Source organism: Thunnus thynnus, chromosome 5 (assembly GCF_963924715.1).
Source record: "Thunnus thynnus chromosome 5, fThuThy2.1, whole genome shotgun sequence".
Classification (NCBI taxonomy): Eukaryota; Metazoa; Chordata; class Actinopteri; order Scombriformes; family Scombridae; genus Thunnus; species Thunnus thynnus.
In genome coordinates, this window is record NC_089521.1 from 13,644,289 (window position 1) to 13,664,576 (window position 20,288).

At 37.8% G+C, this 20,288-nt stretch overlaps 1 long non-coding RNA gene across 1 annotated transcript in view; it reads left to right on the top strand.

Moving 5' to 3' along the window:
- Window positions 1-13,942, top strand: part of LOC137183812 (uncharacterized) — a 35,672-nt gene extending 21,730 nt beyond the window's left edge. The window contains exons 2-4 of the long non-coding RNA XR_010928542.1: window positions 8,448-8,523; window positions 12,225-12,267; window positions 12,697-13,942. This is a non-coding gene — a long non-coding RNA (uncharacterized lncRNA). The remainder of the gene's footprint in view (window positions 1-8,447; window positions 8,524-12,224; window positions 12,268-12,696) is intronic.
- The last annotated feature ends 6,346 nt before the right edge of the window (window positions 13,943-20,288 follow it).

The following is a 20,288-nucleotide window of genomic DNA, read 5'->3' on the forward strand; positions in this document are numbered from 1 at the left end:
GAGGGTACATCTCCAGTCAGTAATTCCACTGGGGCTCTCCCCACCACTCTTCAGTTTCCATTGCCAGATGAAAAATAAATAACCTCTTCAGACGGCCTCCCTCTCCTCTGAGAGAGAAAGCGAGCTTTCCCAAGAGCAGTGTTCACTTTCCATGTAGTTATTTCTCTGTCTCCCCTCTTTAACTCCATCTTTTTTCACACACTGTCACATGTACAATCTGTCCATATGTACTGTAGATGTACATTACATTATTTCAACCATATTTTAGCTCAAACACATACATTGATGTGTACCCTTGGTAACTACAGTGTAGAGAGACTGACTGAGCAGAACAAAACCATATTCTCATGTTAAATGTTCTTCCATGTAATTGTGTTCACTATCAGAACATAATCCTCTGGTTTGCCAACAATACACAGTCACATACAGTGACTAACATTCTGAAAACTACCATGCATCATATTTTTTTTTGTCTTTACTCCTTCCTACTTAAGCATATTCAGCTTCATTATGACTCACATACTGAAGTATTAGATGCATCACTCTGCTTCCGCCCTCTGAGTACTGTCTGCTACATGCCTGTGTTATCAGCCTGTGTCAAGCTATGTAGTACGATACTGCTTTTGTACAAGGAATAAGTAACATTTACTTATCTTTTCCGCAATGGAGCATTGACTCCCTGTGCAATCACGACTGGCAGAGCATAGCAGTTGGTGCTGCCAGGCATTGAAGCTAAAGGCTAGTCTGGCGCGAGATTGTTCTGGAAAGCGCTGTAAGGCTGATGGCCTCTTCGAGAGAGACTTGTGGCCGATTGTGCATGACGAGTGCTCCCTGCTATCTGACGCTTTTCCTTGGGCTTTCATGCAAAAAGCTGAGCAGAGGAAAGGATGTCTCACATGTGTATATGTCTGGTAATGGAATAATGAATTTTATTATTCACAAATAATCCATTTATCATTATTACTTTTGTTATGGTCACTGGCACAAAACAGTGTGTGAACATTTTCCTTTTCCACATGGCTTGTGTAATTATTGCAATGGTTTGGTAACTTGTCTCTGGGAAGACATGCATTAACATATACTCAAATATACACATGCTCACTTCCTCTCTTTCCCTCTCTTCCTTTAGCATGATGATGTCCTGCATTATAATCTGGCCTTCATATTGCCTCTTTTTTGGTAGCATGTCAGCATTTCTTTTCAAGATCAACTTTAACTCCTGATACCTGTAATGAATGCTCTGCTTAGCATTGATAACTTATCCGTTTATCTGTAACTGTAAATCCGTTTAGGATCCCAAGCCTAACAGGGCATGGCATAGCTACACTCCTGTATGATCAGTCTTTTGTGTGATTTTGCACATCACTGTGAAATGTGTCCACAAGCATTTTCAGAGCTGGGTGAAGAATTGTCTCTGTTTGTGGAAATAGACATGCATGCAGTAAGAGGTTGTTATACTGGGTTCTCCCATGTGAGGCTGAAAAAGAGTGAGAGGATAGATTTTTCAAAGCAAAATTATGGCATTTATTGCAAAAAAAAAAAACAAAACCCAAAACAAAACATGGCACTTTGAAGCACAGATTCAGACAATATATAGACACAAATGTACACACACATGCACACATAAAACAAACAACACTTAAGTCTCAAACCCTGCAGCTGTCTCTAGAGTATGTAATACTTATTACACCATAAAAAAAAAAAAAAAAAAAATGTAATGTAAAGCTTCTCCTGATGGTAGCCATAGGGTCATTACTACCAATTAGAGTTGCAATGTGCCTCATTTATTATGAGATTTCTTATTTGCAACATTCACATTTGCTCGGGGTGGCACAACAGGAAAGGCCATGGGGTCACAAATCACAAGGTTTCATCCTCTGGGGAGTACAAATATGCAAGTAAAGTAAATGTTGCAATCTACCCATTATGATTTGATATTTTCTGAGTACAAGTGGGAATATCTGCTTGATTAAGCTTTATTTATTCAGGAAGTCTCAGTCAGAGAAACCTGAGAACAGAATTCATATTCAGAGGGCCAAAATAATCCGCTGCAAATTACATTATAATGATTAGTTTCAAATATTTTGTTTCTGAAGTTGACAGTTTGACCACGTTGTAGTGCAACAGGAAATGTTATGAAATGTCCAAAATGGAAATGGTTCAGCCTCTGGGGTGGGCTGAATGTGCTCTGATGTTGACACTAGAGGAAAGATCATTGGGTCACCAAAAGTATTAGGTTACATCCTTTTGGTGCTGTGAATATCCACATCTCATTGTAACCAGTCGAGCTAGACAGAAGGTTAAATGGGTCAGTAAAATCATCCTGAATCATTCCCTGGGGACCATGAATATCAATAGTAAATCTCACAGACATCTAGCCTGTAGTTGGCTAGATATTGGACCAACTGATTGACTAACCAACATTACCTTGCATAGACCTTGTGGATATCCAGCAAAAAATCAAACCGAAGTGACAATGCTTGTGCTGACACAACAAACTATTAAATATTTTATGCAGTTTAGTCTGCACACTCTTTACTGCTTACACACTTAATGATCCATATTTTCAGAGCTGGTTTTATAGCTATAGTTACATACAGGCATTTCATCATAAAACAGCTTAATGTGACTGTACCAAGTAGTCAGCTCTTGCATCAGATGGCATGCCCGTTGAAGCTCCTATTTAATTCCTGGAAGAAAGTCCAAATGAGTAACATCTGAAGAAAGAACAGAGGGGAAAATGAGAGAATATCTCTCTAATTTGTCAGTTGTATGTTCCTTTGATGGTGCAGCATGGTAGCCACTTCAGCTGCTGCTCTCATCTTCTACTAGAGACAAACACACCCAGTGACTCACCATGATGTCCATCACACGAGAAATGATATGAACGGTAATCAAAAAAATTCTACTACCCTCCTCTGTCCTCTTCCCATTCCTCCACAAGTGTCTCACATTTTTTGGTCATATATCACATCCATTCGCCCAAAGATTTCTATATACCGCTTTTCATAATTTGTATTCTCCTGTTCTCCCACTCAGGTTTTCATTTCTCAGTCTTACCTTCCTTTTATTTTCTGCCCTCTCTTTTGACCTCACTCCATTTATCTTACTCTCTGTTTTTTAAATGTTTCCATTTTCTTCTTTATGTTGAATTGTGACATTTATTAATAAGCAAGAAACATAAGCTGAGTCAATTGTAGTTTCAAGCTGCACATGCAATTTACCTTCATATTGTACTATACCAGGTTGCTTTGTCATTGACGTATCACTCTGTGGCAGCAGGACATCTGTTCTCATGCATTTTTCTTCAGCGGTTTTTGCCAGCCTTTCATATGAGAGTCAGACATTTAGAGGAAGATATTTCATGTTGGTAATTTACTCCTCTCTCTCTCTCTCTCTCTCTCTCTGGGACTAACCATGCAGTCCATGTCTTTCATCTTCCCTGCTTCTCCTCAAACTACCTTTTGCCTGACTTTTCCCTCTGCCTTTTGATTATTGGTATTGTTTCCCTATTGCCTCCATCTGGATATTCCCCTTTGTGTCATCCTTAATGTCTTATTATCCAATTAAGCATCTTCATGTAGCTCTCGTATCCCTAATGACAGGGTCTTCATGAAAACAGATCACAGAGTCTTCAAAGACTCTAACATTTTTGATGGGGCCAAACCAGTTACCTCTCCCATAATGAACAACTGACAGCTGGTGAAAACCAGGAGGGTGACTATGAATCCATTTCACAGTCATATGAGTAGAAGGAACATTTGCTTGTCAAAAATAAATAATCAAAGAGACAAGACTGGCTTGAGTGAACCCAGGATCCAAAGGAATGTTCTATGCACCGTAAAATGCTTCATATCACAGTTATACCTTTGCTCTCCCCCTTCGTCTTTGTTACTCTGTTTTCCTATACAGCCCAATCAGTTAGCCTTTCTTCCTCTTTCCAGAACATAACCTCATCCCTCTCTTCTGCTTGAAATCTCTTTAGACTTCAAATGCTAATTCAGTCAGGCACTTAATCAGACATATTAATTCCATATCTCCCCTGATTGCACTAATTCCACTCTGCAATGTTTCTCTGTGGCATCCCTTTGGTGCAGCAGAATTTTAAACTGCGTTGCTAACTGAGGTCTGCAAAAAAGTATTTCTTTAAAACAAACGTGTTGACAGAAATGTCAAGGACAATAAGTTGGGCATGGCTGTACATGCTGCAGTCTGTATTGTATCATGCTTTGATGTTATCCTTCAGCCCTACAGCAATTTCAGCTCCACTGGACTTGTATATTGCCATGTTTTGTGTCATTCTGAAAAGAAGTACATGAAGCCATCCTATTTAAATACACAGACCCCATCCTGCACCAGCTTGGCAATTATAAAACAGGAAATTTGGCAACAATAGCCATTGCTTTTTGAATTACTTTGGCTAAGCGACACGTTATTTTGAAAGATTTCAAGAAAGTCTTGTTGTCAGTGGCAGTGATTATTGACAGTCAATTCATTATACATTACAGACACAAGCTTCTCTGTACAGACGCACACACATTCATGCACACATACATGCACACAGAGATAAACACAATATGCCAGAAATCCTGTAAGCCCTTATATTGTCTACTGACAAATGGTTTACATAGCTGAGACGTGTATTAATTAAAATCTAAAAGTACTGATTCAGCCACATTCTAATTTAATTAAGTCACAGATCATGTAATTGAGAGAATTACAAAATTGCATTCTTTGTTCCAGATAATTTTATTCCATCTTAATTCCTATTTTAAAGTCCGTTAATTTATTTTATCTCATCACCATCGCTTTCCTTAGACTTTTTTTAATGGAAAAATATGGATTGGAATCCTAGTGTGCATCCGCGTCATGTCAAAGCAAACCGTAGAGATTTCATGGATCTTTTGAAACTTCTTGATATGATCTTTCTGCCTTTGCCAGCAAAATCAGATGGAATAGAGCCATTACATAGTCTTTTAACAACACAAGAGTATATTTTAACATAAACAATATTTCAACATTATCTATCTATCTATCTATCTATCTATCTATCTATCTATCCTTCTTTTCCTTCCTTTCCTTCTTTTCCTTACTCTCTGGTCACTTAGTGATTTGGCCTGGCAAGAGCCCTCTACCAGACACAGATGGATTTACCATTAGATAATGACAAATGACAGGCGCAGCTGAGCTGATTTCAGCACTTACTGCTCCTTTGGGAGCCTGTACTCACCACACTGCAAACCACACTGACCACCCCCACCCAAGATCTTAATTGAACGAGTGGCTGTGCAGCCAATTGATTCAACCTGACATGCATTTCTGGTCATTTCCAGCGGGTGATGTAGTGTGACCTGCAGGTCAAAATATGCTGGGATCTGGAGCAGAAGGCACTGACATTAGTCTTGATTTGTTGGACTACTACTCTTGGAGAGAGGGACTTTATCTCTGTGAGTTCATGGGAGATAAAGAAAGAATAAAAAAAGGACAGAGTAGAACTTCAATATCTTGCAGATCTGTAAAGATACGACTAGAAATTTATAGTACTGACTGATGTTGAAGTGATATGATGAGACAATAAATGCTGCCCTACCATCTGTATGGTGACAATAAAATGTTTCTTGAAATGTAATTACTGCCACACAGTTGCTGACCTGTGACAATATTTTTAAAAATATAGTTTAACCATAGCAGGTAAATGTTTGAGATTCATCGTTTTGAGATGCAGAAAGTCCACCCCTATCTGCTCCAGTGACCAATTCACTGTATGTCTGCATTGGGTGAGACTCTATAAAATCAGTGACAGTGTCAGTGACATGCTTATGTTTGACAGTATTTGCAGTAACATAACCTTGCTGTTTTTTTTGTTTTTTGTTTTTTTCCTCATCTGGGGTGAATGGCACATGTCCTTTCATCTGCATTCAGTTGAGTCAGACACATTATTTTGTGTAAATAGGGATACTTTTTATCAAGATGAAAACACTGGATATAATGATATGTTTTTTTAAAAGTGATATTTTTTATTTAAAAAGTTGTAAATTGCAATGTTTGGCGGTTTACTCTAATAAAAAGTATTACAGTACATGATCAGAGCTGTGGGCTTATCTGCAGACCTGTAGTTAAATACCAAAAAACTGCATAGGTACAAACTTTCTCTTATATCTTTTCTTATCCTTGAAAGACTCAACAATCCCTAAAGGAGCAGCTGTCTCTGATAGGCCAGACTGTATGTATGTTTAAGTTCTGAGTATAGTTCTTTCCTCTTAATTAGAGAGAACATACATCTTTTGGACACATTTTTAAACACTGACTGGAAACATAGTTTGGAAAATACAATGATGTAGTGTTTTGTCAAAGAAGGAGGAAAGCCAGAGGGTGTTTTGAGTGTGCGTGTGTGTGTGTGTGTGTATGTATGTGGGGTACAATATTGATGTTGTTGATAATAACAACAATGATAATGATTACAACGGCAAAGCCCATATCCATCATCGCCATCATCCACTTTGTGGGCATAATTTGTCATTCTTAGTGATGATGTTTCTGCTCCAGAGCATTGGATAGTTTTTTCCTCAACTTGCTGTGCTGCATTGTTGTGTTGATTTTGTTTTACACATTTGTATACCTTACATTACTGGGTAGTCCAGTCAACCTCTACAGGTTTTGAACAATTTTGAATTATTGTGTTATTATTGTGATATGTCCATGTATGTATACTGTAGTAGCAGAACTCAGAGCTATAGACTTGAGACTTGGACCCGAGTCAGGAGGATAAATCAACAGTGAATTAATAAGTATTGTCTGTGTACAATAACTAATGCCTATTTGTCTTAGACACAGATCATTATTGTTGTCCAAAAACAATCATAAAAGCACATCAATGAGCCACATTGTTGCACTGGGTGACATGATCATTCATTATGATTAACACTAGTTTATTTTGAGTCAGTTTATTTTAGAGATTTACATCTTCAGTTGGAACAAATGGGTTTCAGGCACTGTGCCTTAGACAGGCGGGGGTGGCGGAAAGTATTGAGAGACGGGAGTCTTTATATGGGATTTGTTGAGAATAAAGACTTGTCACACACATCTGATGGAACTTATGTTTTTTTGTAATTAATACAGCTGTGTACACAGGCTGTTGAGCGGCTCATGTTTTCGCTGCATGCATGTAACTGCGACTAAGTCACTAACTACAGTGATTATGTTTTCTGAGTGCTGCCAAAATGTGGGTGACCTAAACTTAATACTGTGCCTGAATGGAACCTGTGTAGAGACAGACAGAGGTTGTTGCTGCTGCTGTTGTTCTGCTAACATATTGCTTTCACTACATACGCTGTGTAGACATCGTGTAACAAAAATACAGAATATCGCCAGCCTTATGGCCACCACAAAAATGAGGACTTGAGACTTGACTTACTTGAGCCATGACTCTCTAAAGACTTGAAAGCAAAAATATTTAAGTCTGGGCCTATACACTGCAAGATCTTAATTTTTTAATAAACATTATTAACACAGGAACAAGGAACATATTCAATTAGTATTCAGCAACTGAGCAACTGAGTTGAAATTTGCTTATGAAGACTTTTGACTTGAAATAGTCAGGATTAATTTGAAATTTTGGTTGACTTGTTCCGAACGTCTTAGAAACAGCTCTAGCAGATCTGATCCATTCCAACTCTTTTATTCTATTTTGTCATCTGATGCACATTAGATGTGTGCAGATCTGTTTGCAATAGTTTACGGCCATTAGCTAGCAGTCATCTGGATGTAATACAACTGTAATGTGGAAACAGTGCTTACTGGCTATGCTGCATAAATGAGACAGAGACAGCAAACCCTTATCTTAAAACAAACATCCACTGGATCAAACACACACTTATTTGCACTCACTGTTCCTGTGCTGCACTAATGGATGGCGGGCAAGATGGAGAGCTTTATCTCCGTTTGCTTTTGTCCCCCATAATTTATTCAGCATGCAGGGTCTGTCCTCTGTCTTGTGTATACATATCTTTGTGTGTACAGGATATGCATGTATGGTGTGTTTGTGAGGCTTTATGGCGTTGACTCTCCCCTCATCCCTGGGGAATGAGCTCTTTGGACTTACAGTAACATACTGTAAAGCCTCTCGTTAGATAGTTGTTCTCCACAGTACTAAAATATCAGCATCAGCAGAGAGTGCTGAGGAAGTGGTTGAAAGGAAAACTAACAAGATGACTCAATGATTATTTAGAAACAGTAAAGAGAATTTTGAATTAGATGTATTCTATCCTGGGGGTTTAAAAAATTGCACTTTTGATAGTTGAGTAGATGCATCATAATCTTTCCAAAACAGTGCATTATTCATAGACTGTACTCCACGGAGCCCATAAAACAGTGTACACATATCACTGCAAATTTGTTATCTATTTTAAAGTATCCTTACAGTTTCTTGTTGTCTCTTATATTTTCAGGGCCAGCATTATACGGTGGATTGGAAGTTAACATGAGGATGACCAGAACCGCATGGAATTGTGATTGAGTTAGCAGGTAAGAACTCAATTTAACAGAGGACAGGAGCTAAACTGCTATCCTCTTTTTTATCTGGTGAAAAGGACACATGCAGAGTGGCAGATACTTGCATAAAAAGAAAGAAATAGAAAAAAAGGAATGTATGTGACCAATCTGTACTCAAATGATGGTACATGAGGACTAATGAGTTATTTCAAAATGACTATTATAAGCAGCAAAGAAACGAGACAATTTCACTGTGCCAGCTAAAATAAATTATCTTTAATTTCTTAGCAAAATATGGCTTGTACACTTCTTAAAGATCCCCTCCAGACATGTTTTAAGATGTATATAAAATACTCTACTTTGATTAATAATTTGTGTCTGATATAGTTTTTCCACAAAAGCAGTTCAATTATCTTGTTAAGTTGTTCCTTAAAATTAAATCTACTCCTTCTCCCTTATTAAAAATTTCAGAATCTATAAATATGTAAATATATTTAATTTCTAAAGTTGGACGCTGTTGGACACAAGATGTCTCCTACTTCACTGTAAAGTCCATTGTCAGTGTATGTGAACTGGAGGCTTCAAGTTTCCACATCACACTTGACACTTGAATATTGGACCAGGACTGGCTCCAAACTATTTGTGATGTTGTAAATCATGCTTGTAGGCCCACAACTTAAAATTGGATTTTCAATGAGCACAGAGAAATTTTAGACTTTTAGCAGATTAATGTGAAAACAGACTTCTAGTGTCAAACTCTGCACATATATCTTATATCACAGTGAAGCTCAAACGTTCAACTTTAAGGAACAAAAGGAAAAACACATTTTTGAGTGGGACATTGAAGAGTGGGAATATAGAAGAGATACAGTATATAAGAGTGGGAAACTACAAATCACTAGCATGTTTCTCTCTGTTTGTCTTTTGCTCCATTTATGCTGGGATTAGCCTTCAGCCCTGTGATCATGAAAAGGATGAATTAGGTGAAGTAAATTAAAGGCTGAATGAATAAACTGCATACATATTTCATCCTTCCAATTTACTGGAATTGGCTGTATTGAATACTTTCAGTGTAACATTACGTATCTTACATGTAGTCACCAAATTTGCTCAATAATATCCTGTGGCAGTGTGCAATGTAAGAAGTTGAAGCCTTTGCCTCCCAGTGTTTTTTAAATGTCATCGCAGAAGCCCTGGAATGTTTTAATGGGGAAAGCCTCCTGTTCTTTGAGGAACCTTTGCAAGTGTGTTATTATTCAATCTGTAAAGACTGAATAATTTGTAGATCTGGTGACACCATGCTAGAGTTTGTTCAGTAGCTTGTCTGAGGGAATAATCATTTTGGAAAATACTGACATTATGCGGGAAAAAATATTTGCACCATAGGGTGCACTGGGTCCTTTAAAATAGCCTCACATTCTTTGGCTGTTTTATAATCATTTGGAGCAATTATTGAACATAATGACTTCCACAAGATGACTAACCACACCATTACATATCCACAGCCATGATTAACAGGTGGAAATTTGATTTTGGGTATATTGTGGGGCATTATTTGACGTTTCTCAGATTTAAATCCATTTATCTGAAGGAACAACAACTATCTATCAACAGCTATAGATTATTTCACTTTTTTATTGCTTTTTATGTGTCTTTCTCTATTAGCCTTGGATACAAGCTGTTTCAGAATGACAAAGGCACTTTTTATCCAGGACCAGAATACTCAAAAGCATTGTATATGGTAACTTTGTGACACCCCGAATGTAATGTTTTTGTTAAGTCTGTGTCAGAGCAGTGTTGATTATTTGGTGAGGGCATAGTTTTGCATTTTTTAACCATAATTTGAAGTTCCAGCTTACACCAGGCACAGTTGCTGTATGCAGCAGATGCAGTCACCCATGTATTGTATGGTGCAAAGCATTTCCATACAGCCCATAGACCAGCCAGCTATACAACACTTTTGGCATTTCCGGGTGCAATGGATTTTGCCTAAAATACACTGTCCAATTTAAAAGCAACTTTTTGATTACTGTGGGAATATCTTATTAAATATCACAGCAATGAACAGCAGCTCCGTTGCTGAGGGATTAGGTATTTAGAAATATTTTGGGATAGATGGGGATAGATTGGTAGGTCTTTTAGGCTTAACCCAATCTCAGCGCAGTACTGAATGAGAAATTACATGTGGTGGCTTTGATGCATGATTAAGGTTGTGGAGAAAATGGAAAGAAAGTGTGATATGAAGTTACTGAAGTGGAAAAATAAGAAGGACTTTATGACTCTCAGCAGTGTTTCTGTGCTGCTACTTCTGCTCACATCATAAGATCGGTGTATTTTCACAAGACATTTCACCTTTGTGCCAGGCTTTTTTTTCTTATTTTTTTCTCTCAAAGAGGGCTGCTGGACCGCACACAGAAATATGCCTCTGGTGTGAACAGCCCTTCAGCAACTCATGCATGTAACTTCTACTACACGTCTGCTCTACTTTTGGTGTGAGCTACTGTCGCAGTGTCAGGGCGCTTTTGCTTGCAACCGTCGCTCCTCTAGGCTGATGATACTGTTTGTCTGTGTTCGCCATATGTTTTCATATATTTTAAGTCTATTATCCCTGCCACAGTAAAAAGTTCTGGAGTTTTTATGGGTGATGCAGTAAATCAGACTCTGACTATCTGGCCTTTTTGAAACTGTGTTAGTTCCCTTGTGTTGCTTTGAAAACTCACATAGAAAAGTGGTGATCGTCATGCCTCTTTGAAAGCTAAATGGCATTCAACTTATTTGATATGACTCGCATGGATAGTTGCTTTTGTGATTTACTTACTTCAAAGCTCCTTTTCATGTGGTGTTTTTCTTATTTTATCCATATTTTATACCCATCCTAATGGGGCAGGAGATTGGGTTTCTTTATGGATACTGAATTTGTGCAATCGAATCAATTCACATGTTTTTATGTATCCTTTCCCTGTGGCAACACGTTTCAGAAAAGATAACTGGTGACATACAGTACCAGTCAAAAGTTTGGACACACTTTCTCATTCAAGTGAATGGGAAGTTGTGTCCAAACTTTTGAATGATACTGTACATCTTCCCAAGTGTGTGTATTCACGTGTGGTGATGTGTTGAATCAAAAACATCATAATTAGTCTAATTTTATCACAGGACAAGTATCACTCTACGGCTTCTCACAGAGGATTTCTGTGTTTTCTAAATCTGAGGTTCACTGCTACTTTAATCTTGGCATGATTTAATTAGAAAACAATTTGATGGATTAAAACAAAATAAGACAAAGATAGTCTGAGATAGTTTGTTAATTTAATATCCTGCTGCAGGAAGTGATGATGTGGTTAGTTTTAAGGAGCACTGTCTTTTTCCTGCATTACTAAATAAAGTTGCCTTTGAGCAACTTAAACCCAAACTGCTCCAGTTTATTAGTATAAGTTATCAGATTCTGTCTCTGAATTGGCATTTTTAGTGACACACGGACAAAAAACACACACACCATATAAATCTGAAAAGCTGAAAATCATTTTTAAAATTTATTTATCTTACTTAAATATTTCCTCTTTATCTTTTTTCACCTCATTTAGTTGTAAAGAACTGTTTATTGTAATGACATGTTTGCAAACCACCAGAGGCCCCCCCACTCTCAGTCTTAACATTGTAAGATGTATCCAACATATTAAGTTGACATGTGGCTTTACTCATTGCTTTTCTTACTGCCACCCTTCTCTTAACAGATCCTCTGTAGAGCTGACCTTCAATCCAACCTATGTTAAAAAGGTATACTGACACATCAATCAAGGAGACATTACAAGTATGTGTCCTTGAGCATGTCAACATAGAACAGATCTTAAAATCAGTCATATGTTCAGAGAGGGAGGACAGAGGGTTTAGTGTTTCTCCAAACATCCACTTCTGCCCTTTTAACTCATTGACTTATTCTGTATTTCACTCTACATCTTGCCATAAAACCACAACAGTTATTGATTTTGTTAATCAGTCATTAGGCTCCTGCTGGATTGTGTCAGTCCAAAGAGATTATAAATGCACAAGAATGAAACTCAACACCTGTTGAATTAATTTACACATTCAATCTTAACAGACTTAGACTCTAGAATTTAATACATTTTCAGAAACTGTAGCCTCCAGTGTTTTATCTGGTTTGTCGATATCATCAGTGTGCTCTCTATCTCCCTCTTATCTCACAAGTTCTCTCAAGCCCAAACTCAATCACAGGGAGACCATGATGCCTGGATGTCCGGGTTCACAGCCTCAGAATGACCTCTGCGTGGATTTGTCAGACTCAAAGTGATGCATGCTAACCCTGACCTCAACCAGACACCGGAGTGACAGCAGTATTAAAGACAGACTCCCTCATCCTACATCCTTGAAGAGTAGTTAGCAGCCATTTTCTGCCCACAGCCTCTCTGAAATGTTCGCAGGGTGAAGAATGATTTTATCTATACCTCTTGTCACCCACAAGCCCCCACCACCAACACACTGTGTGAAACAAGAAGGCTGTCACGTACATAGCTTGGGAAAATGTGCACGTGCTAAAAGCACACACCACAGACACTCACATAAATACACACCTTCTGTTGAAAATCTGTGCTGTTATGTGTACAAAGCCCCTCATTTTTTACCAGAAGTAATAGAAAATCAAAACATTGTGCATTGTACATTACTGTATTGTAACTTCTGTGTCAACTTGGATGTGTGTGTGCAAGCTCATGCAGATGTATGTATCACTGCATGTGTTTTCAAGGTCAGTGGCCTTAAACGGGCTCTTGGTCGAAGAGGCACTTCTGTCCGAAGAGGCCGATTGAAATTACTGCAGCTCATTTATCAGGAAAATGTGTCACTCCAGGGGTCATCCTCCAACTGAGTTGGAGGCCAATTGCTCTGTCTCTGTGTAGAACTGGCCAGCACCTGAATAGCAAGTGTGATGTCCTGCAGTAATGATACACTGTCCTCATCAAGCTCCGGTGACACACTACTCTCTCTCTCAGATACTGGAACGTTTACTCACAAGTAAGGTGTTTTCACCAACACTGGCCTAATTAAAAACAGAGGAAGATGCATCCTTGTGAACAGAGACGTATGATTGCATGCGAAAGCACAGATAGAACTTGCAGAGACAGAAACTTATGATTTGCCCTAGGGAAAGGTCACCAAAGTCAGTAAGCTTCATCCTACTCCTTGATCCAAGTTCCATAACCATCTAGCCAATAGTTTTAATCAAACTGGACGAAAGAACTCTGTGAGAGGGTTAATAGGTGAATTGCTTCAGGCCAAGAAAGTAACTCTCTTGATAATGCTTTAGATCACAGTGTTGGACAATTAGACAGTTAGAAGTAAAGATAAGTAATTATAAACATAACCACCACTGTGTACCCACAATATGTACAGTGAGTTTAACAGTGACTTGAAGGAGTAGGATATATATATTGGTATACTGGACATACAATAGTTAATTTTTGAGATTCTCAGAATGTGGCTTATATATATATATATATAAGCCATATATATATATATATATTTTTTTTTTAATTTAACTTTATATCTGTCTAAATAATCAGATGGCGTCCGCTTATCCATTTTTTTCATTCACATCTGCAACACAAGGTATAATATTTTATTCAAAACAATTTTTTTTTCATCCCTATTCTGTGTAAGGTATTAGTGTGGGTGCAGACTTTTCGTTTGCTGTACGCCGCCTTTTGGAACGTACTGTAGATGCATTGGCCCTTCCTCAACTCCACCCGTGATTCCACCTCCTGCATGTCAGATTGCCCACAGACTACAGACACATGGTAGAGCAGAAAACAGTGCCCTTTACTGTGCCTGATCAGTGCCCAAGCATTACTAGTTACTAGTTGTGTAGCTCATTATACATAAAATCTTTATTGTTAGAAACTTAATTGGTAAAAAAAAAACCTTTTCTGATCCCTCCCTTGACATACAGAACTTAAACTGTGCACAGAGGGGATGAAACACATGCAATCTGAGCAGAATTAACATGATTGATTAGTACATGCACTATCCCCTGAGAAATAATTGCTTGCCAAATGGGGCTAAATTGATATATACTGAATATCTATGTTTATTTTATGTAATTTGTCTTTGGATTGTCAAACTAATTTATATTAGTTTGATGGTGTTAAATTGTGTGCTGTTTTTGTTTGTTTGTGTTTTTTTCCATTATGGTAACAGATTTAGAAAGATAATACAGACAAAGGGATTCACTGGTTTATTGATTATCATATTTGTCTCTGCACATGTACTTCCAGATCACAATGTAATGTTTGTATACTACCCGTTTTCCAGTATCTAAGAAGCATAACAATGGTTCATGTCTTTACTCAGGAGTGATTTATTTACATGCATTCTGTCAATGAACATATTTGAGTTTATCTATACGAAAATGACAAATCAAACAGGGAAGGCCTCTGAGCTGCTTCACATGTACTGTAACCTCCTAATAGAGTTTCATGCACAGGGATTGCTGGTTAAATCAGTGTTTGTTAGATGAATGAAATTCATTTCACCATCTTGTTATGGATGAGACAGACAAGATGTGAGTGGAAAGATGTCAGGCTGTGGGGAGGGGAGCAGCTGTCAGTTTGTCTCACTTGGCTAGTTAGTACCAATTCAAAGTACCCTGCTTGTCCGTTACGCTTGGATGGTTAAAACAAAAGACACTGAAAAAGAGCTACAGTAGGACCATCTAGTTTATTCTTCTTCTCAACATTCCTGAAATGTCATTCAATAGTGGCTTAAAATCAGTGTATTGATGTGTATCTTAAGCTATGGAAAAGCAGGGCATGCGCAATACATACACTACTGCACATGATGTGATTGAGAGTCCCTGTACATACAGTACTGAATACTGCACTTAGGATATAACTTTGCATGTACAAAATGTACAAAAAGATGCACATATGATGAAAATATGTGATGGACAAAGATAACCTCAGCCTATCAGAATTTTACAGTAAAGCCAATACTGACACTTGCAGTTAGGGTTAGGTTGTGGTAGCTAGCAAAAGTTGATGTAATGCTGTTATAACACTGTTAACACTGGACAGGTCTATATTAAATATGTTCATTGATTCAACTGTGAAACCCCTACAGAGATCAAAAGCGGTGCAAAAATATTGAAAAAAAAAAGAACTAATCACAACTGCCAGATGATACACAGACAGCTCAGTTGCACATGACAGCAGTCAAACTGCTTGCACATGGAGTGAAAAACTATCACATATCTTCATAATTATGAAAGTCAAATTTGAAAGTGGTTACACTTTGTCATATATGCATAATATTAGCAAAGAGACAAAAGAAAGAGACACAGAAAAGACAACCATATTTCAATGTTTAAAATTACACCCAGTAGTGTATAATGATTTGTAAGACACAACCCTCAATGCTGACCAAAATAAGTTGTAATAGCGTGGCTAATTAGTGCAAATTGTGTGATCATATACAGATAAAATACAGCTTACTAAGGTAGGTAGGTGGTGCTATATGAAAGAGGACAGAGGTTATCTGCAGATGACCCTTAGTTATTATTAATAGTTTGTGTGTATGTGAAAAGAGCTTAAGATATGCTTTTTATGAGAAATACTTGTGTTACTCCTCATTTCCATTGCTTTCTGCTGTGTATTAATTACTGAAACCCACCTAAATAAATAATCATATATGTTGTTCATATACAGTATGCTGTTAGGAGTGTGCTGCAGGAGGTAATTTAAAATAAATTACTTTAGTACAAATGGTCAGTATGTTGCAATCTCTAAATAAACTTATTATGGGGTATTATAGAAATAAATAAGTAAATGAGAGACCAACAAACAAAAGAGATGGATTATTATGAATACAGACAAATAAATAAAAGAGAAATACAAGTCTCTTTTATCATCCCTACTATTTTACCCTTTGTCATGTGGAGACAATTTATGCATAATTGTGATGATAATCATACATTATTTTCAATTAGATTCTAGGACTGAAAAAGTGTGTCATCTAGACGACAAATAATGTATTTTAATTACAAATAGAAGCAAAGCAGTTGAGTAATACAGAGTAACACACTGTTATCAGCTTCAAAATATTAACACAAATGTCTCGGTAGACACACAGCAGCCACTGATAATAGCTCAAGGGGAAGATGGTGTGTCCTGTCTTTACCCCATGAAATCCTAACACAGTGGTTAAGATAAAGAGTGACAAAACAACTCTTGCAAAATATGACCATATGATAACTACAGCCTACCTCCATCCAATCTATTTATTACACCACTCATTGTGTGTCTAGCATGTTTATGCTGTGAGGTAGAAGAGAAGGAAAAAAGGAGAAGGCGTGTGATGCATGTGGTGGGTATCCCTCCCACACTGGAATCCGTAAAGGATTCTGGTTTATATTTGGAGCTGTTGCAAGATTGCTGGCATTAGCAAGAAGTGACCTGATTTGATTTATATCTCATTAATCTCTCTGTCTTGTTCGCTCCCTCTCTCCCTCTCTCTCTCTTTCAAGAATAGAATACATGCCGACCTTCCCCTGTCAAACATGTCTCTCATTCTACAATCTCCCATTATCCTCCCCCTTCCATGCCATGTAGTGTGAAAGCCAAAGCTTCTGTCAGTCACTCTTCATAAAAAAGTTCATAATCAGCAGGCACTCAAGCATTAACTGAGTGAAGTTAGTCCCATCTCACTTTCCTCACTTTTCAAATCAAGCCATGAATGTGTTTTTAAAAACAAAAGACAGGAAGTGTTTGTTGACCATGGAAAGAGAGCATAAGAAAATCACTTAATGCTTCTTGCCAAGCAGTGACGTCATCAGACCTATTTTAGGGGGCTTTAGCCCCACTAGAATTTCCTGTAGCCCTGCTAAATAATTCATTCAGCCTTTTCTGGCTGATTTATAATGCAAAAATACGATACAGACTCCAGAATTACAGTACTTATGAAAAGGCCTGGGAATCGGACCCAGTGGAAACTGCTGTGTGCACTGGTGAAACCATCGACAGGATTGTAGCTGTGCATTCAGCCACAGAAATAATGGTAGAGTGATATAATGAAACCTAAGACAGACAGACAGGCAGACAGAGACATTAAAAAGGGGTAAATGCTTTGTAGCTGGACAGCAGGACCAGCAGCTTATTTTATACAAATAAAAAATCTCGAAATAAATTTACTAGCTTCAGTATTGTCCCAGTTATCTGTAGGTCGATAGGCTTACGAAAACAAATCAAATAGTCATTATGATTGTTTTTCACATGTTTGGAAACCTAGTATCAATTTCCTTTCTGATATGTCCATTTTTCTTTGAGAAAAACGTGTCCTGTCCTCTGACAAAAAATGACAGCATCAGTCATTTGAGCAAATCCCCCCAAAAACATGCTGTATGTGTAAATTCAAGTGAAAAAAGCCCTCTAGCAGATATAGGAATTATGATGCTTTTCAATCAAGAGCAAATGAGGAAATAGTGTGTTGTAGAGTAAAAGAGGGAGGTCAGGGTACATGGATGGAACAACAAACCATCAGACTTTTAGGACAGGAGAATGCTGTTTGTCTGTCTTTAACAGTCAGCTGTTTGTAGTTTGTAGTTATCCTTCTATATATATACATTTTATAAACTAAACATATCCATATTTTTCTGTGCCATTCAAAAAGTTGAGCCCTTGTTTCTCTGTGCATAACCAGAATACATCTGTATCTGTTATATATGTTGTTAAATGCAGCTGGTGTGAAGACCAGGAAGTGTGGTCATTGCTCTGAAAGACACAGAGAGCTGAGCAATATAAGAAAGACAGCTGTTGTATTTATGCAGTATGGGTATTGATTAAGTGTGTCATGCAAAAGGATTAGTCTCTTGTTTCTATGGCTGCCAAAGTTAATTCCCATTGGTCACCTTTAAGTGGTCTGATGGCAGATCCTCAGGGAGGCTTTGAGGAGAAGGGAGTGAAGAGCTGTTTGCTTGACGTAACTAAACCATTATGTGAGAAACAATGTGGCATCCTTTACAGGCATATATAAATGTGTCTTCTTTAGTTGATTCATACATCTCCAGGCCTGTGTAGTAGCATAAACATTCAACAATGTTACTGCATTATAAAAAAAAGTACTATATGTTGTCGAGTTTTTGATCATGTATTATGCATTATCATAGTAAATATCAGCTTGTGCCACAATAGTTTGGCATTCTTTAAAATACATCGAACAGATGGCCCATGTATGCTCACTATTGAAGCACTTCTTGAATAACAAATGTTTACTGTATATATGTGTATACCTGCATATACCATTATCATTTACTAAAAGAAGTTTACTTTCTTTTAACTATTTTTACAGAGTTAAATTATGAGTCATTGAAAATGTATGTCTCCATTTAGATGCTCCTTTGGCAACATAACCTATTTCATACATACATACTATTTCTATTGATTTTTATGTTGACTGCACACAACACCGTCCTGCTAAAACTAAAACAGACTGATATTTTCAGGAAGTCCTTTTGTTAATATTTTAGATTACAGCCCACGACATACAGCCTAATTATTCCCAATTTACAGTGTACTTTTTTGTAGTAATGGTGCACCAGTAGAGTACTGTAGGTATTTTCTAACTAAAGGGTACCTATTCTAATATTACTGGGTATGTCTGACCCTCTGAGAAACAATCTGGCATTTGGGAGGACTTAGGCCTCAGACTAAATCAGGTGGTGTGGTGTTCAGCCGCAGGGTCGAGCAGAGGTGTGTGGGGGTAGGGGCGTGTTTATTTGTGGTCTAGAATGTAACCACTGTGAAACAATCAGAAAATAACATTTTATTGATCTGATTCACTGGCTTTCTCTCTACCAGTGCTCCCTCTCTTCATTCACTCTCTTGCTCGCTCGACCATATTATCAAACTAAGAGAAATGTCCTCCCCTCCTCCTAATGACGTCTTTGTACTCCCTCATGGCAGAGTTTACAACTCTGATCAGTCTGATCTCTCTGATTGGCCACCACAGCCTTCTGCCGCAGTGACATCAGGTTGCGTTTTTCCAAAAGTTGACTCTGGCTCAACTTTCCGGCTGCAGTCCGGTGTGGCGCTGTGGCGGGTAAAATGGCTGCAGCCAAAACGCACTACCCTCATTCAAATGAATGGGAGGACTGGCATTTTTGCTGCACCACCTGATTTGGTCTGAATACGGCCTTGTACTATGGTACTTATAACCACCAGGTACCTATTCTGTTATTACAGGGTACAGTATGACCATTACTGAGCAACAAAGCTGGAAGATGGCATAATGTTCTGTAGCACTTATATATATTTGATAACGAAAAGAGGTAGGGAAACTACAAAGTAGTGTACAGGGAATGTCAGATGCCTGAGGTGGTACGGGTTTTTGTGGATAAATTGACACTGTTATTGCACAGGTTGCTGTTTGTGGTTACAGAGTACAGTAAGAGTACAGTTTTTTATGATGAGGTTTCTACAACTGAACTGAAAACCTGTCATGAATATCCAGCTTTGTTGCTCAGTAATGGTCATATTGTGCCCCCTAATATCAGAATAGGTGTCCTGTAGTTAAAAATACTTACGGTATTTCAATCAAGAGAGTCTTCAATTTTTTAAGTGACAATAATTTTATTGAACATACATAATGAGATGAAAATGTGAAAAGTCTTTAGTGATTAGACCCCATCATGATGTCTTCATATTTATAAGGGGGACATTAAGGCGAGAGTAGAATAGGATATCCCACAATGGAGTCTAGACACTGATGGTAGTGATGAATAAGGGAATATTGGG